This window comes from Panthera tigris, chromosome A3 (genome assembly GCF_018350195.1).
Source record: "Panthera tigris isolate Pti1 chromosome A3, P.tigris_Pti1_mat1.1, whole genome shotgun sequence".
Taxonomy (NCBI): domain Eukaryota; kingdom Metazoa; phylum Chordata; class Mammalia; order Carnivora; family Felidae; genus Panthera; species Panthera tigris.
In genome coordinates this window covers 84401397-84421333 of record NC_056662.1, presented here as the reverse complement: position 1 = coordinate 84421333, position 19937 = coordinate 84401397, and the positions used below count along the sequence as shown (strand labels likewise).

General features: G+C 38.1%; 1 protein-coding gene across 21 annotated transcripts in view; it reads left to right on the top strand.

Annotated features, from left to right (window-relative positions):
• LOC102969177 (E3 ubiquitin-protein ligase RNF113A-like) overlaps window positions 1-19937 on the top strand; it is a 504616-nt gene that overhangs the window by 365699 nt on the left and 118980 nt on the right. Inside the window, exon 6 of one of the 21 annotated variants that reach the window (XR_006215776.1) lies at window positions 3398-3627. The exons of 19 other annotated variants lie outside the window; for them this stretch is intronic. The gene's annotated coding sequence lies outside the window, so the exon portion shown is untranslated. Of the gene's footprint in view, window positions 1-3397; window positions 3628-6610; window positions 6709-19937 lie in introns of those variants that run through there. One more of the 21 variants, XM_042981588.1, reaches the window with a different exon arrangement.

Genomic DNA, 19937 nt, shown 5'->3' with positions numbered 1-19937 from the left:
CCCAATGGAAAAAAAGACAGTCTCTTCAGCAAATGGTGTTGGGAAAACTGGACAGCAACATGCAAAAGAATGATATTCGACTACTTTCTTACATCATAGACAAAAATAAATTCAAATTGGATAAAAAACTTAAATGTGAGACAAGAAACTATTAAAATCCTAGAGGAGAACACAGGCAATAACCTCTTTTGACATCAGCCATAGACTTCTTACTAGATACGTCTCCTGAGGCAAGGGAAACAAAAGCAAAAGTAAACTTTTGGGACCTCATCAAGATAAAAAAGCTTCTGCACAGTGGAGACAATCAACAAAACTGAAAGATAAGTTTGGGAATGGGAGAAGATATTTGCAAATGACATATTAGTTAAAGGGTTAGTATCCAAAATATATAATGAACTTATCAAACTCAACACCCAAAAAGTAAATAATCCAGTTAAGAAATGGGCAAAAGACATAAATAGACATTTTTCCAAAGAAGACAAACAGATGGCCAACAGACACATGAAAAGATGCTCAACATCACTCATCATCAAGGAAATAACAAATCAAAACTACAGTGAGATATCACCTCACACCAGTGGGAATGGCTAAAATTAACAACACAGGAAACAACAGATGTTGGCAAGGATGCAGAGAGAGGGGAACCCTCTTATACTGTTATTAGTGTGGATGCAAATTAGTGCAGCCATTCTGGAAAACAGTATGGAAGTTCCTCAAAAAATTAAAAATAGAACTACCCTATCACCTAGCAATTGCACTACTAGGTATTTACCCAAAGGATACAAAAATAGTGATTCAAAGGGATACATGCACCTCAATGTTTATAGCAGCATTATCAACAATAACCAAATTATAGAAAGAGCCCAAATATCCATCAAATGACTAATGGATAAAAAAGATGTGGTGCATATACACAATGGAATATTACTCAGCCATCCAAAATAATAAAATCCTGCCATTTGCAAAGATGTGGATTGAGCTAGGGTATGTTATACTAAGTGAAGTAAGTCAGAGAAAGGCAAATACTGTATGATTTCACTCATATATGGAATTTAAGAAACAAAACAGATGAACATGGTGGGGCAGAAGAGAGAGGCAAACCACAAAACAGACTCTTAACTATAGAGAACATACTGAGGGTTGCTGGAAGGGAGGTGGGGGGGATGGGTTAAATGGGGATGGGTATTAAAGAGGGCCCTTTTTGTGATGAGCGCTTGGTGTTGTATGTAAGTGATGAATCATTAAATCTTACACCTGAAACAAATATTATACTGTATGTTAGCTAGCTGGAATTTCAATAAAAATTTGGAGGAAAAAGTGAACAAGTAAACAAAAGGACATCCATTCAGCAAATATTTACTGAGGAACCATGATCCAGGAACTAAACAGGAAACTGTGGGTGCCCTCAGCTTACGTTATCACGGAGATACACAGGCAATCAGAAACAATGGGTTGGTTTGATAAAGAACAATTGGAATTATGTGATACAAATAAACAGGCAGCAAGTTAATTCTCTTAACAATGTCTCTGTGTGTCATTGGGGAGGATACAATGTAAGTAGAATTTAAACCTGAGAATACACCACATCAGGAATTTTTTTTTTTTTTTAGCTACTATGCTTCACTTCTCTTCTGAAGATGAAAAAAAAAAAGGCAGTGTTATTCTCTCTTAATATAATGGGGCAATCAACAGAATAATTTGAGGTCTTGAATGAAGAAAATTGCAAAAAATTTGAAATTGCCTAAAGTTTGAAATTGTCAAATAATGCCATAGATTTCAGCAGTATTTATACATATGCTTAAAACTCTTGATTTTGTGCAATACTTATCCCTGAGTAATTAATCCAGATTATACCATATCAAAAACTATAAGATTTTTGTGACTTGTTGGTGTTCCTCATTCAAGGTCACTCCCACCTAATTTGCCACCACACCCAGCAAATATGTAGCCTTTGTTCCACAAATACATTTTAAAAAACACAAATATTAATAGATTTTTTTCCCCCTGCAGTGAGTTACTAATCCCTTTTCAGTCATTTCAAAAGAGATGTTTGCAAGTTTTGGCCACCAAGAGGTACTTCAGTAGGTGAGAAGATAAACTGTGGTATATCCAAACAATAGAATATTACTCAGTGCTAAAAAGAAATGAGCTTTCAAGTTTCGAAGACTTGGAGGAAAGTTAAATGCTTATTACCAAGTGAAACAAGCCAATCTGAAAAGGCTTCTTTCTGTATACTTCCAACTATCTGACATTCAGGAAAAGGCAAAACTATGGAGACAGTAGAAGGATGAGTGGTTGCCAGGGGTTAGAAGGTGAGGAGGGATTAATAGAGCAGAGGATTTTTAGGGCAGTGAAACTAGACTGTATGGTAGTGAGTGGTGGATATATGTCATTACATATTTGTCCACATCCCTAGACTGTCCAACACCAAGAGTGAACCCTAATGTAAACTGTGGGCTTTGGGTGATAATGATGTGTTAATGTAGGTTCATCCATTGTAATTAATATATCGTTCTGGTGAGTGATATTGATATATGGGGCAGGATGTGCATATGTGGGGACAGAGGATGTATTGGAAATCTCTGTAACCTGCTCAATTTTGCTGTGAACCTGGAATTGCTCTTTAAAAAGTTCTGTTAAAATTTTAAAAAGAAAATGGAGAAGTTTGGACTATATCCGTGATGTCATTTTCATAGTTCCATTGGCCAGAACCATAAAAAAAAAAAAAAAAAAAGGAATATTTGAATCCATGTGAACATTTTGATTGTTAAACCTCAAATATGACTTAACAGATTAAGATTTCAGGAATAAAGACACACCCAAGGTGACAACCTGTAGACCAAGCTTCAGCCTAGAGCAATTTGAGCTGTCAGGGACATTAAAGCTCATTAGCGGGATTCCTGCACAGAAACACTGGCAGTCACCGTCCTGCATTTCACAGTTCTTAGAAAAATCTTCTCATTGATGTTGAGGTGTTGCACTCAAGCTGATAGCCTGAGGTATTTAATTGAAAGGCAAACATATTGGCTTTATATGTTGTGCTTTCTGGAGAGGGTGGCTTTTTTATTTTTAAAGTGACAATGGTGAGAAAAAAAAGAAAGGGGGGAAATCCACTCACCTGTGACTGTATTAAACCACCCAGCAGCTGTTTATAACTTAACACATCATTCCATCCCCTAAGAAGTCTTTAACATATGAAAAGGAAGGCCTGACTGAGGGATTAACTAGCAGAACTGGGTGAAATGCTACACTTGCTTTTGATGGTGTGAGATTTATCTTCTGCAGGCTATTGATATTATTTTTCCACTGTTTTCTTAAAGATTCGCCGTAGGGAATTTAAATAATTAGGCATAAAATCTCTAGCATGATATTTAATCAATCACATCTTGGTTTTCAGCTGATGCAAGGGCTGAGGTCAGCTGTGGGAAAGGCAGACGCAGTGGAGGAGACCTGGCCAAGCTGCCCTCCTTGTTGGGCTTGTTTTCAGGATGACCGGGAGTGTCCAGGAACAAGCCACATCCTCAGGCAATCTGCTCACTTTGCTGGTGTTTCTGTTTGTTTATTGTGCAGCCTAAAGTTCTTCTTTGCAGGCAAATGGAACCCATAAAAGAGTAAGAACAGTCAAATGAGACTTTGAAGGTCTACCCTCTAGGAGAATTTCAGGGATGTTGTAACTCTCATGGTTCCAGGAAGGAGGGGGAGAAATGATAAAATTTGTGTTGGCTGATGAAAAATGCCCCTGAATCAGGCTAGGTTTTAACATTTTGGTTCACAGGTATATTAGTCAGTATTCTCCAGAAAAACAGAACCAATAGGGTTTGTGTGTGTGTGTGTGTGTGTGTGTGTGTGTGTGTGAGTGTGTGCGTGTGCATGCAGAGAGAGAGAGAGAGAGAGAGAGAGAAAGAGAGATTTTTATGAATTGGTTCATGTGATTAGGGAGACTAACATGTCCAAATCTTCACGGTAGGCTGTCAGGCTGGGGATCCTGGGAGGAACTAATATTGTAGATCAAGTCCAAAGACCATCTACTGGACGAATTCTTTCTTTCTCAGGGAGGTCAGTCTTTGTTCTATTAAGGCCTTCAACTGATTGAGTAAGTCCCACCTGCATTGTGGAGGGTAATCTGCTTTACTCAAAGTCCACCTAAGTATTAAGCTCATCCAAAAAACATGCTCATAGTAACATCCAATTATGTTTGGCCAAATATCTGGGCACTGTGGCCCAGCCAACTTGACACATAAAACTAACCATCATGGTGAGGTTTTTGTCAGCTAGTAAGACTAAATACTTTATATTCATATCCTTACCAAATTCCACCATACTTTGAGAAGATAAGCGAAGGAAAGAGTATAATGAACATGTAAGTCAGAATGTGTAAGATGGTGTATAAAAACCTAGTTTAAAAAATATGATAACAATAGGATCTGAGTATCAGTAAAAAATAATAGTAGACATTTATTTGGTACTATTTGTCAGGAATGTTTGAATCCTCACAAAGCTTTGTGAATTAGCAAATACCCGGAATCAATAAACTGGGTTTGGATTCCAGCTCTACCACTCAGTGGCTGTGTGACCTTGGCAAATCCTTTAGCCTGTCTGCTCTTCAGTTTCCTTAGTAGGAAAATGGGAACAATCATAGCACTCACTGTCAAGAATTATTTGGAAGATAAAATGAATACTGTCATAGCAAGTATTTAGAACAGAGCCTGGCATACTAGTGTCACTCAGTGAAAAGTCAGCCATTATTATTATAGAGGATAATAGAACAGAGAGATGGGGGCCAAGGAAGCACAATATCCATCTGAAACCTAGAAATAGCATATTGCCTGCATGCCATCATCCAGCATGTTTATAAGTAGATAAACGAAAATATCCTTCCACTGAAGTCGTATGAACCTGCATTTCAACTGAAAACACAGTCTCCCTTGGCAAACCTATGACTAATTTTGCCGACAGAGAATATGAGGGGAGCCCTGACACTTGCCTCCAATATATTGTCTCCAGTATTGTCACTTGTGATTACCTTTATTGAGTTTGAATTGAATAAAGCCATCTTATGCATGACGTTTCCCCTAGAAATGATGGCAGCAAAAAGAGGCAGAAAAAAAATGTGTAGACTGAGCAATCCAAGGTGACTCAGAATGGGCTAGTGTGAGGGACTTTGCAGACCTAACTTCCCTGAGTTTATTTGATCATGTCTCAGGCTACAAGGAGTTATCTTGAAGAAACACTTTTTAACTTATGGTAATACTGGGATCTCTGTACTAAAAATCAATGTGCATTTTGTTTCATTTTAGAGAGTCTCAACAACAGTAGCCCAAAACACTTTAGAATACTCATTGTGGCACTAAAAGTCAGTAGCTGCCATGGACCTTAGATTTTCTGTAACTCAGCCAAGGGCATTTTGGAACAATGATGGCCCAAGTAACAAGATCTTTAGGCTTAAGTGACCCCTTTATTTAACACCTCACTGATGAGTTTCTCAGCTTTTCCTACCCTTAATTATGAAACTGAACTGATTTCTGCATATAATTTGCACACTACCTTTAACTACTTGGTTTTCTTTTCTTCTTTGACTTTGCCTGTTGCTCCAAGAGAGCAATGCCCTTGTTGATTTCTTTTGCCTGGGGCTTCGGTTAAATAAGACATTTCAAAGTTCTCACATAATTGTTTCCTGACCAGGAGAACTAAGAGACCTAAGAGAATTCCCCTAGCGTGAAAAGCCATGTCACAAACCTCATATAGTTGTTTTGTGCTTCTGGGCTCATTCTTTGAATTCTAAGTATGGAAAACCAATAAACAGTAACAATGATGCTAACTAGGTTGAAATGGATTCTCCAATCCACCATTAAACATCAGAAATCAGTCAGGCCATCATGAGAGGCCAGCAAATTGTTAGGCGATCAGAATTATTTACTAATGTTTTGATGGCTCCACTTAGCATAAAGGTGAACTGGAGACAATTCTGACCACATAGGCCCCCACATGATGTTTTGTTGGCTTGGCCGAATTATAAATCCTATATCCACGATATAATTGGCAACTTACTCCTTCAACAGATGTGGGTTATGCAATCAGGGTGGGGAAAAGATGCACTGAAGCCGACTTGCTGGAAATCTTTACTTTCAATCTATAAAATATAATGAGGTTATGAATATAGAAGTGTGGCCAAATACCAGTGTTTTGTAAAGAAGTATACAAATTTAAGGAGACACTGTATTATCAAAATAAAATGACCTATCTATCAGATATTAAGATAATCAGTGTATAATTTACTTTTTTGTAAGTAGTTTCTGCAGACCTTCATAGTAGAGTCTAATTTCAATTTCAAAGACTATATTTTAGGATTTTTTTTCAATGAGTGATTTTCTTCTTCTTACCCATTCTTTATTTTGATAGTGGCTCTTATGCATCAATTATTATTAATCAACTGAAGAGTAAATTTAATACCGTAGACACACAACGGGTCAGTTTGCCAGCTGGCATAAGCTGTAAAAGGTGGAGTGTGTGTGTGTTTGTGTCATAAATTGCTCTGCATGATGATATAGTCATTGTTATTTGCAGAAAACTTTTTATTTTTGTTAGGTCAAGAAGCCTGTAATTCTCCAAGTGATCCCTGAACCTTATTTAATGCAGCAAACCACAAAAGGAGCTGGGTTGAACTTTGGTGTCTGCAAGTTAGAAAGTAATAACTTTCTCATCTTTTCTGTAAGTGACTTATGCCATGTGATGAATGCAGACCCTTCCCTCACAAGGGTTTCCTGATATTATACACTTGTAGCAAATAAGGTTAGAACCTTTAAAATATAGCATTTAGTAATGTGCTGGAAATAGCTTCTTCTCGATTCCTTTAAAGGTCACCGCATTTGCTTTCCAGGCGTCATTTTAGCGCTAGCCTCTGCAGGGTAGAACTGAGAACATGCTTGCCTTTGCGCCTTCAATTCTCCCAAGCTTAAAAGTAAAATGGCAGGATCTTTCACATAAAGTGGAGTGTGTGTGTGTGTGTGTGTGTGTGTGTGTGTGTTTTCTTGTGAGTTTAGATGTATAAAGAAAATCTTAATGTTGGTTATATATATGCACGCTTTTTTCAGTCGGAGGTATTAGCTTGTATTATCCTCAGTTCAGAAGCCAAGCTTATGGGAATGAAATTGGGGCAACATCTACTAAAGGAAAGCAAACTCTTAGGAAAGCACTCAATTATTTGTGCTTTTCCTGAGCACTCCATGGACCGTGCTTCACCGAACCTAAGTATATTAACAAGACTATAGCCAGATAAATTAGCATCAGCCCACAAATGTTGCTGCTGTTCCGCTGGGCCAGGGGTTGGGCGGATGGGGGGGGCGGGGATGAATTCATAAAGCCATTGATATAAAGCAAGAAAAAATAGTCAATATCAGCATTGCGTTGCTATCAAAATTAGATTGGAATGGCAGATTGAAATGAGAGGCTTTTTCACACCAACTGATAAAATCACGTGCAGGCTGGCAAAAAGAGAATGGCTCCTCGTAAAGCATGTTTCACTAGAGTCATCATTGTCATTTGTCAGTATTGCCAGTATTCTTAACCTTCCTCACATCTCCATCATTAGCACCACTGTTAACGTCATCTTTGTCCTGTTTATAGTCAGCAGTTGTGTTTCCTCTTAGAAGTACACTAAAGATGAAAAATGGTCCATATCTGGTGCTCCTGGGTGGCTCAGTTGGTTGAGCGTCGAACTTTGACTCAGGTCATGATCTCACGGTTCATGAGTTTGAGTCTCGAATGGGGCTTTCTGCTATCAGCACAGAGCTTGCTTTGGATTCTCTGTCCCTTGTCTCTCTGTGTCTCCCCTCTCATGCTCTCTGCCACCCCTCCCCCCATCTCTCTGAAGAATAAACATTAAAAAAAAAAAGGTCCATATCTGCTAATAGCCTACACTCTGTGTTCACCATGCCCTAGCTAATTTTGATCCTCTCTCTGCCAATTAAAATTTCTACCTAGAACTCCAAGCCAGTCTAAATTCTCTTCCTTCTTCCAGGACTTCCCTTCTTCTGAATTCCCCGTAGTAGCCACTACTAGGCTATTACTAATTTTTCATTTAAAATTTATCTTTTTTGGGGGTGCCTGGATGGCTCAGTTGGTTAAGCATCTGACTCTTGATCTCAGCTCAGGTTTTGATCTCAGGGTCCTGAGTTCAAGACCCAATTTGAGCTCCATACTGGGCATGGAGCCTACTTAAAAATGAATGAATGAATGAATGAATGAATGAATAAATATCTTTTGTGACTTTTCAAAGTCACAATGCAATCTTTTCAAATATGCATATTTTGCTGGCTCAGCTAGAATATAAGGGTCTTGAAGGCAGAGACTACTTCGTACATTGGTGTAAACACCATAGTATTTAGATTAGTGCTTTACATATAGTATTATGTAATAGTTAGCAAATATTAAAAAATATTTATCAATGGATTGCAATTGTACAGGAAATTTGGAGAATTTGTTCACAGCCAAAATGTTCCTATAAGTGGTATTAATTTAGCTAGAGAAGTTTGTATGGGAAGATGACACCATGTGTACTTATGGTGGGGAATATCATGAGTTGGAAGTCAAGGAAATTAGAATTTGTATGAAGTGGAGAAGATCTCTCAGAAGAAAGAGTACTTTGCCTGTTTTTTTTACAATGTTCTCTGCATGTGATCTGTAGGTTTGGCAGTGGCTATTGAGAGGGTTGGAGAAGATGCCGTGAGGGGAATGTAAACATGAAATCAGAGGGTTAAGCCAGCAGCACAAAGAGTGAGTGAGATAAATGTGGGATAACTGACTGGTGAAACAGCATTTGAAAACAGGGTCAAAAGTTTGCATTTGGGCTGGACAGGTAATAACTGTCCTTAGAAGATTTTGAGTAACTGGAGTATGCCATCCATACAGCACATGTACAAGGTTGTTTTAGTGGGAATAAGAAGTGAGAAAGGGAAGAGACTGCCATAATTCATGGATAGAATAACCTGTGTCTGAGAAAAGGCATGAAAGAAGAAGGGGGAGAAATGAATGGCACACAGAAGAACTGGTTAAACTTGCAAACTTATCTGTATAAGGGACAATGGAGGGAGAGACTGACATTGTCCATGATACTGAAGCCTCAGGGGAAAGAAAAATTTGCCTTTGTCCCATCCCAGGGTAGGAAGAGTGAGCAGTGAAATAGTATAATTCCCGTTATCAAGAGAGTGGGTGGGCAAAAGATCATTCACTCTCTCATTCCAGAGAGATCTCTCCTTAGGCTTTAGCTCATGAAAGATAATGGGAAGACTTAAGGTTACATAGATTTTGGGTTTGTATTTGAGATATCTTAAGCCTTTTAGCAGAGAGAGGGTACAGAAAGCCACTGATTGGAACTCAGGTGTACCATGTTCTAGACTCAACATGTCTTTTAACTGAAAGTCTACCTTCTCTGAGCTTTTGAAAAACAAGAGAAACAGACTAGGTAGTTTCTGAGCAAACCTTCATATTCTGTGTCCTACACTGCATTTCAGCATACCATTGCTTGACATTTGACAGCAGTGGTGTTGGTGGAAAGTATAACTTCTGTGGATTAAGCCAAGATGGCTGTACAGAACTCTTGGAATCAGAGAATAGCTGTCCAGTATCTGTGTTTTGTAATATATATTGATTTGCATAAAATTTTGTTCCAGGATGTTACTTTCAAAATTGTTTGTAGTTGACTTTGCTGCCAGGGTGCTAGTCAAATATGACAAATATGGGAAAGACTAGAAGGCAGGCAGAGAAGAAAACAGACACCTTGGAGGGAGAACTACATTTTTAGCTTGCTTTGTTTATGTGGGACTTTCAGGAGTGTGGGATGATGTAGGTTGATCAATAAAACACCCAGAAATGTCTTTATGTCCTTACAAATGAGTGGACAATGTCTGTGTGTGCAGCCCCACACTCATGCAGTTTCTTTCCTTCTACTTGGGAATGTTAACTTGTGTGAGTTTCAAAATAACATCCTGCCATGTGAACTCCCTCCATTTCGGTTATTTATTTGCTGTAAGTGAAATGACACCTTACTGCAGCTTGGAATTTCCCAGGCACTTTTGAATACATATACCTAAGATATTAGAAGATATATGAATACATATCCTTGACCAGTTGTTCAAAATGTCATCCACACCTGAATCTGATGAAGCTTTTAGCTCCAACTACCAATTTATAGGAGAGAAGAGAGGAAGATGTAAAATTTTACCATGGGGAGGCAATCAGCTACATCCAGACTGTGAAAAAATCTTTAGGGCATATTACCTGATTTCTTAACGAACATATTACATGAAAGACAAAGAGAAATTAGATGGAACCCATATATCAAAGGATACATTAAATATTTACAAATGAATTGCGATATGTGGACTCCCTTTGCCTCTTCATGCAGACATACAAATTTTAGAATTATGATAACAATTATAAGACATTTGTAAATTTGAACATTGACTAGATATTTGATAATTATTTAGAAAACATTGTTAATTTTAACATCTGTGATAATGGTATTGTGGTTCCTTAAAGATTTATGATCTTTTGGAGGCATATGAGTTTACTTACTGAAATATTTGCGGATGAAATGATATGATATATAAGTTGCTTCAAAATAACATGGGAAGGGGGAGTAGCTGAAACCAGGATTGGCCATGAGTTTATTATTGAAGCTGGGTGATGGGTACAAAGTAGTTCATTGTAGTGTTCTGTGCTTGAAATTCTCCACAGTAAGAACATTTTTTTTTTTAGTGCCATCAATTTGCATTGAGCATTTTCTTTGATTCTTGGAGCTTTCTCAGCACTTCCTCAAGTGACAGGTTAGATTATCCCTATAAGAATGGGATATAGATATTATTGCCCTGTGGGTAGAAGGTGTTGTTAATGCTGAAGTGGGGGAAGCATTGTTAACAAAAATATTTTTAAAATTTTTATTGTACTAACGGATTCCTCCCCTCGCCCCCTCAGTTTCCAACCTGGGATCAGAGGGAAAAAAAAGGGCCTGATCAGGAGGAACAAAGAACCTTAATTTTTTCTGGCATGCTGTTTCTACCAGGCAGTCCATTGGCCTTTTTAAAAAGGCAAATTCCTGATGCAAAGGATCCCAATTCACTGACCAGTCCCAGCATTTAGACTCAGACTTTATTCTTCTGCGTTCCATGTGATTTCTAAGCAATAAATATACTTTAGAGAGACTAAGGACATTGGGAATCCAAATCAAACAGCTACAGCTATGGTTTCCCTACCCTTTACTTTCTGGAGCCCACAGAAAGATGAAGTGAGTAGTTCTCTTTGCCTTCATCTCCCTCTCTGGTGATATCTGTAATGGACACTTGTCTTAAGAGTAACTTTCACTGATGTATTCTCTTCTCTCTTCCATCCTACCAGTAATATGAAATCAAGAGTAATATGACCTCACTCTCTACTCTTGGGGTGGGCTCAGTTTGGCTTAACCCACTCAGTATATTCTGTTCCATTGGCTTGGGTCATTGGTTCTGGGGAGGACATATTTCCCATGTGAGTTCACCCAGTATATACTTCAGCACTGTTGTAATATTGGGGCAGAAGGAATCTCTCCTACTGGACTTGAATAAAGACAATTATACCCCTGACTTTGTCAAGCAGTTATCCTGCTACCATAGGAGAGCTCATATTAAGGATTGCTTAGCCAAAATATGGAAAGAAATTTGATCTTTGGAAATATGATTGATACACTGGATCAATTAACCATGAAACTGCCTTTCCTTGAGAACGTGTTGGTACTGAGGGTCAGTAAAATCTTGATTATTTAAGCCAAATGAATTGTGTTTTATCTTATTTGTAACTAAGAGCATCTTAGCACAAATGAAACATTCTTACCTATTGACATAGAAATGAAGGAGATATAATATTCTGATAAAGAATCCAGGGGTGAGAATATACTGCTTACTTTGCCTTTTGAATTGATCTATATCCTATCTCAGATATAGTATGACAAGATTATGAAGACCTAGTTGGAGACATCAAGTAAACACATCAGGTGATTAGACAAACCTAAAGGCATGATTTTGCTGAGTCTAATGATGTCTGGTGGACCTAGAAAATTCTGAATAGTACCAAGTGAGGAAGTAGAGGTAATAGTGTGCAGAGTAACCTTTGTGACATCTCTAGATGTTGGAGGCTAGGAGAGAAGAAACGCTGAGTTTAAATTTTTACGTTGCTGTTCCCTCTTTAGAAGAAAACCATGTCAGCTGCATAGGTCAGCATGCACGCTCAGTTGGCATTAGATTGCTCCACAGGGGTGCACGACATTTGCTTTATCTACTTTTGTATTTATTAACTATATTGATTGAGTACCATATGTATGCTAGGCACTGTTCTGGGCACTGGTTAAGACATTCTAGTGTGAGAAGATCAGACAGTAAACAACTAGACAAATAAATCTATAGTCTCAGATAGCAATAAGTGCTCAGGAGAAAAAGAAAGTAGAATAAAGAAGTCTAAAAAGTACCAGGGAGGAAGGATATAATATATAATGTTCAAGCAGATGACATTTGAACAGAAATCTGAAAGACATGAAGGCTGCTTTCAGAACAAGTTAAATTTAGGTATCAACCATTTTTACATACTTTTTAGCTTGAAAAGGGAATTCAGTGCAAATGTATAATTGCTTATGAAACAAGCCAAACAAAATAAAAGTGGGCAAATAACTTTTATACCTCCCTTTATACCTCGCTTTTATACCTCCCGTTCACTCTCCCCATTTTAAACACTCACCCACCACCCCATCCATGGAAACAGAAGTTAAGAATTTTGAGTAGTCAATTAGACTTTTTTCCTAAGTTTATAAAAACTTAAACTCCCTGAAATACACATGGAATGTGTTTGTATGTTTACAATTATTCTTACTTCTTACAAAATTGGGATTATATTATGGACTATTCTCTGCAACTTGCTCTGTTTATGCAGCAATACTTGTGCACCATGACAATACACATCAACAGACATCTAACACAGTCCTCTCTGCCTTGCCATTTGGTTGCTCCTCATTTTCTTTTTTTTTTTTTAATTTTTTTTAACGTTTATTTTTGAGACAGAGAGAGACTGAGCATGAATGGGGGAGGGTCAGAGAGAAGGAGACACAGAATCTGAAACAGGCTCCAGGCTCTGAGCTGTCAGCACAGAGCCCGACGCGGGGCTCGAACTCACAGATCGCGAGATCATGACGTGAGCCGAGGTCGGCCGCTTAACCGACTGAGCCACCCAGGTGCCCCATGGCATTTTCTTAGATCTCTCATGCTGGATAATGGAAAAGAATAAAACCTGTGATATAGGTGGGTTTTCCTGAAATTTTCTTATATAATATTCCAAATGATGGAAGTCAGTGGAAGCACTGAAGAAGTTAATTCATACAAGTACTTTTGGTACTAAATCACAATTTTATATCTGTCTACCTATCTATCAGAGGTTTGCACAGGCCTCTAAAGTAATTTGGGACGTAATCACACAAAAAGGTAAATATTAGAGAGAACCATGACATTTTAAAACTGAAAAGCACTTAAGATATCACTTAATCTAATCTTATTTCATTAATTTGGTAAATATATAGTGAGTGCCTCACACTCAGTAGGCACCATGAAAGAAAAAGTTGTCTAGGACAAAAAGTTGCCTAGGACATAATCTTAGTCTAAATCTTAACAGAAGATCAAGCAAAGGCTAAAGAGATTCTTTTGCAAGACACAATAGGGAAGTGACAGATGTAATTTGAACACAGACCATCTGGCTTTGAGTACAGGGCTCTTTTCTATTGTGTCTCATGGTCTACAGTAGTTTCTAATAGTATATAACTGAAAGGCCAGTCTGAGTGCTCTCATTTGCAAAAACCTTACCCGTTAGAGTTCCATGAAATGAATGAAATACTAGTTAGACAGCTCCCATCTATAGGAGCTGGTAGTTTACTCTGAAAAATTTTAGCATAAGAATCTGATTTCAACCCATCTTCTCAGAGGGTAAATTTTATTCCATTTCCTTTTCTCAAAGCTCTTTCATTAGTATATTAGACTAATGAGTGAATCAATAATTAAAACTAGCAATATTTTTTATTATGTCTAATTAAGTGTTTAATCAGAACATTCTGGTCTTTAATCCTCTGAAAGCAGCATTTGCCAGAGGATGAATGAAATGGATGGGTGAAACATTACTAACAAACCCTTATACTCAGCGGACTAAGGACAGATCTGGAGCCTTAAAGGTGAAGGTGAATTGGAAGTCATCACAGAAGGGACAGGAAATGGCAATAAATCTAATAGCTGTTGAAGACCATGTTTCTGAACACATTTTCACTATGGGGAAGAGTAACTACAAACTCAACTTGTGAAAAAATAAAAAAGTTTGTTAAAATGCTAAAGAATGGCTAACAAAATTGAGTTATATCTCGGTTGGTTTTGGATATGAAGTGTAGGTATCATAATGTTGTCAGCTGTCCCTAAATAAAACTATAAATAAATTCAGTGCAATCATGTAAAAAAAAAAATCCCTATAGCTTTTTTTTTTCTTTTTGGTGGAATTTAATAATCTAATTTTGAGCAAAGGCCCAAGGATGGTCAAGACATTTTTGAAGAAGAGCAAAATATGAAGTAGGGAGAGACAGTTATTAAAACACAAACACACACACATGCACAATATGCCTTGTAGTTTTGACCTAGGCATAGACAAATAGACCAATGAAAGAGAATAGAGTATAGAAACAGAGCCACTTATGTGGAACTTTGTGGGCATTACGAGTAAGTGCAGTAATTATGGATTATTCAATAAATAGTGCTAGGACATTCACTTTCCCTATGGAAAATGAAATCTGATGCCTACCCAACATCATACACAGAAATCAACTTTAGGTAGATTAATGGCTGAAATGAGAATGACAAAAATAATTCTGGAAAATATTATTTTGATTTTGTGGTAGTAGGTTTTTTTAAGTAAAAGCAAAAATAAAAAAGGAAAAAAAAACTAAAAAAAATTTGATAAATTCAACTGCATTAAAATGAAGAAATGCATCTAAAAATCTCAGAGAGAGTGTGAAAAGAGAAGGCCCAAATTTACAGAAGATATTTGCAACACATTAACTGTAAAAGAGATTAGTATCTAGGTAATACAGAGAATTTCTACAAATCCATTAGAAAATGGCAAATAATTCTATACAAAAATAACCAAAAGCTGTGAACAGGCATTTCATAGAAAATGTAAATGGTCTGTAAGCGTACAAAACTGTTTAATATCAATAATGGGAATGTAAAATAAAACTGTAATAAAATACCATATTCCACATACTTGAGAAGCAAAAATTTCTTAAACACTTGGCAATAGGAAGTGCCATGAAGAATGTGAAGCAATAAGAATTCACATTCACTGCTGGTGAGAATATAAATGGTACAACCATTTGGAAAAAAAAAAAACAAACTGTTCAGCTATGGCCAGTAAAGTTGGATACATTTGTACTCTATGAATCAATAAATTCACTCCTAGGTATTGTCTCAGGAAAATTCTTGAACATGTATGTATACCAGGAGATTTATACAAAAATGTCCATAATAGAAATGTTTTTAAGGGGCGCCTGGGTGGCTCAGTCGGTTAAGCGTCCCACTTCAGCTCAGGTCACGATCTCGCGGTCCGTGAGTTCGAGCCCCGCGTCGGGCTCTGGGCTGATGGCTCAGAGCCTGGAGCCTGCTTCCGATTCTGTGTCTCCCTCTCTCTCTGCCCCTCCCCCGTTCATGCTCTGTCTCTCTCTGTCTCAAAAATAAATAAACATTAAAAAAAATTTAAAAAAAAAGAAATGTTTTTAAGATCCCAAACCTGGGGGAAATAGTTGAATAGATACCAGTCTATTTGCATGATAAAATAGTATGTAGCAGTGAAAATAGATGGACAGTACCTGTATGCATCAACATGAATGAATCCTAAAAACCTAATGCACAGGGAAAGAAGGAGGTCACAGAAGAACACTTACAGGATGATAAAGTTCAAAAAGAGTAAAATCTGTATTCGTATATACAGATACATAGAATACATAGAAATATTTAAAAATAAAAATCATTATGAAGTTAAAAAAGAAAAAAGAAAATCATCTTGTACAAAGGTGGCAGGGGAGGGCTAAGAGCACATCAAGCCCAGTGAACAGCATATACTAAGTTTCAGTCAGCAGTTCCATGAACCATGGCTCACTCTTCGAATATCTTGTCTATCTTCTCACTCTTCTGGTGCTTCAGTTTTATAGATTTAAATCTCACCTATGTGCTGAGAACTTCCAAACTTTGTATCTCCAATTTACACCTCTCCCCTGAACCACAGACTCCTATGCCCAGCTGCCTTACTGTTGTCTCCATCTGGGTGTCTAACAGGCATCTTGATCTTAGCCTGTCCAAACCTGAACTCCTGATACCTGCACTCCCCGCACCCCTGCTAAGTCCTGCTTCCTTAGCAGCCTGCCCCTCCCTGTGAACAACATTTCCACCTTTCCAGTTGCTCAGGCAAAAGTAGACAAACACCTTGGATTCTTTCTTGACTTACTTTATCTCCTTCCCTGAGTTCAATCAGCAAATCCTTTTGGCTCTACTTTCAAATTACAGGCAGACTGACAACTCTCATGACTTCTACCAGTACTGTCCATGTCATCTTTCCTTGTGTCACCACCACCTTTCCCCACCCCCACCTCTTCATATCCTCCTTGACATCATTTTCCACATCACTCAAAGTAAAAACAAAATTTCCAGAGCCTTCCATGATCCGGACAACCCCTTGCCTCCTGACCACATCTCCACCATCCTGTCCCTTCTTCACCTTGACCTCCTTGCTGTTGAATGAGTCAAGAATGCTAGGGTTTTTGCACCAGCTCTTCCCTCTATCTAGAATGTTCTTTCCACAGGTACCCACTTGGCTCACTTCCTCAGTCCCTTCAACCTTTTGCTCAAACGCTCCAGGTTTGGCCTTTCCTATCCACCCCTCCAGCTCTCTCCTGTCTTCCCTCTTATAGTTACTACCATGTCAGATACTATATATTCTACATAATTGTTTATTCTGTCTTCCCCAGCTAGAACCTAAACTGCAAGAATGCAGGATGTTTTGTCTGCTTGATTCACTGCTATAGCCCCTTGAACTTAGAACCCTGCCTAACACATAATACATGATCAGTACAAATTTAATGGCTGAAGAGGGAAAAAATGGTGCTTTGAGGGAATTAAAACAAAAACGAAAAACAGTTAGACTCCAGCACAGAATGAGTGAGAGATCAGCCTGGGAAGGTACACAGGAACCAAATCATAGATGCATATTTTTGCCATATTAGCATGAATTAAGAATTATGTAAGCTATATTACTTACTCAATTTAACGAATGCCGTGCTCCTGAGAAAGGAAATTCAACTTCGCCTGCATCCACAGGGGACACTAGCTGTCATGCATAGTTATTCTAAGTCTGAACTTCTGAGATTTTCTGGTGTGTGTGCTGTGTTTGAAGTACTATCTAGGTTGCACACACAGACACATAGATACCACACACATACACGTATTTTCATATACCCACAAGTATATTTATGTATATATGCGAGTTTTTGACATAAGCAAGAAGAGACAGAATCAATGCAATCAACATCAAGAACCCTCTTGTAAAAGCAGAAAGATGTACAAGTGAGTTGTTTGTGATCTATTGAACTTACAAACAAATTTATGAAGAGCTTTCCTGAATTAACCTATTTGTAAGTAGAAGATATTGACTTCACAGATTTTTATTCAGTTGTAGTCCACAACCTGACTATGGAAAATAATATCTTATGAACTAATCCTCAGCAGGACAAAATTTCTAATTAATGCCTCTGAGGCATTTATTCTGAATTGATTGGTTCTTCTATCACACACAGCCGGGTTGGCTGGCCCATTCTAAGCAATAGGACCATTTAGAAAGCTCACTGTGATAATCCTTTTACAATACTCCAATGGACCATTTGTAAAGGGATAAATTTTGTTAGAACTAATGCGTCCTAAACCACAATGGCCTCTGCCCAGTAAGTTCACACATGTGGACTACTTGGTAATTTCAGATTTATTTTTATCACCTTGAACTTTTATATATGGTGAATAATGTAACAACTAACTTATCCAATGTCAGAAGATCTGTTTGGCTGTCATAATGTTTCCAGGAAAAAAAAAATCCCCTGTCCAATGAAAAGACACTCTCTATATGCTTTCACTCTAGTTCTTCAGGTCTTTCAGAACTGAGACTCTGTAGAAAACATGAGACTTGTACGCATATGCAAGCTGGCACGCTAGCTCCAGATGTAATTGAAGACACATTTCTCCATGGATTGAAGTGTTTTGTTTAGAAATACATTTCCCATTATACTTTTTTTGCACATTTAAGTTTTTTTTTTTTTTCAGAAATGGTTTCTTTCATGGTTTCCTTTTTAAAAAAACTTATTTAATAGTGTGAGAAGAGGTCTGTTGTGGTTCGGGTGTGGCTAAACCAGTTGTGGCCCTTTGAATATTTATGTATTGGAATAATCATATTCTCTGTTACTGGAAACCATTCTGTTTTTCTCACAAAAATTCACAAGACTTGCTTCTTCCGTTTTCCCTAAATCTGTGTTGATCAGGAGTGTAAATCTCAGTGAGACTCTTGGTTTATACAACCCTGGAAACAAAGTGGCCACATATTTTTTAAGGGCCTCTTCCATGAGTCTGGCAATTGTGTGATAGAGTGTTACCATCTCTTCTCATTGTTCTCATCTGGGATAGCCACTCGCATGTTGGAGAATGGCAAGATCTGAATGTCTCCCTGAGAAAAGAGGCAGTCGGCAAGTGGATGTCTCCTTCATTGTTCAGTCCTTCTCTGGTGAGCAGTGCTTTTGCGTTGCTGGTGGAAATTCAAGCGTGAAGCCAATTTTTATGCTCTAGATGGCAAAAAAATGCAGCTAATTCCAAAGGGTTTCTCCTTCTTCCCCTGGCAGCTGGTATGTTTATATAGTGGGGATGAAAGGCCTGACATCTGTGTTTACATTTCTACGTAGCAGGGTCCCCCAAACCCACAGTTAGGAATCATTTATATCCAAGCACCTCTGCCCCAGAATTACAACAGCAAAGTCTTTCAACTTCTCCTCGGCAAGGGCCTTTGATCTCCCTGTGCAAAATGCTCTCTGATGAGTTGTGATTGGAAGAGGAGGGCTGGGAAGGTTTTATACTTTGACAGCTTCCTCCTCTCTCTCCACCCCCAACCATATAGGAACATGACCCAGACCTTTAAGTACTCAAACCTCTTTCTATAAATTTCATTGAGTTACCAGAATAAAATTAAAATAGACTGGTGCAACAAAAGCAGTGGGTCTCAAAGAATTTGAATTTTTAATAAGTACTCCTGTTGGTTCTGGTTTTTTATTCCAAGTAGATTAGAATCACCTGGGTTGCTTATCAGACATGGAAAATCCAGAATCCTATGCAACTCTCCTGAACATGAATTTCTAGGTGTGGTTCCAAGAATCTGTATTTTTCACATCTTGAGATGAATCTTAGGTATGTCATTGCCTTGGAACCCTTAGACTAGTTGGCTGTAGGGACCGAGCTTTTAATGTGAGGACTAGGGTATACTAGTCTTTGTTGCAAGACAGCATCTCAACCTCTGACCCTTTCAGTGAAATGGTGATGGTCTTCCCAAGTCAGAATCAGTGTAAGTTGATGAAGTCATCTTCTTTGAATGTTTGAATGCCTTACTTAATTTTTCCTGACCTCATTATACTACTTGAGTTTCCCTTCCATAACCATGCCCATCTCTGTTTTGTCCCCTCTCTGAACCCTTGACAACCACTAATATGTTCTCAATTTCTCCATTTTTGCCATTTAAAAAGTGTGATATAGGGGCACCAGGGTGGCTCAGTTTGTTGAGCCTCAGACTCTTGATTTCAGCTCAGGTCATGA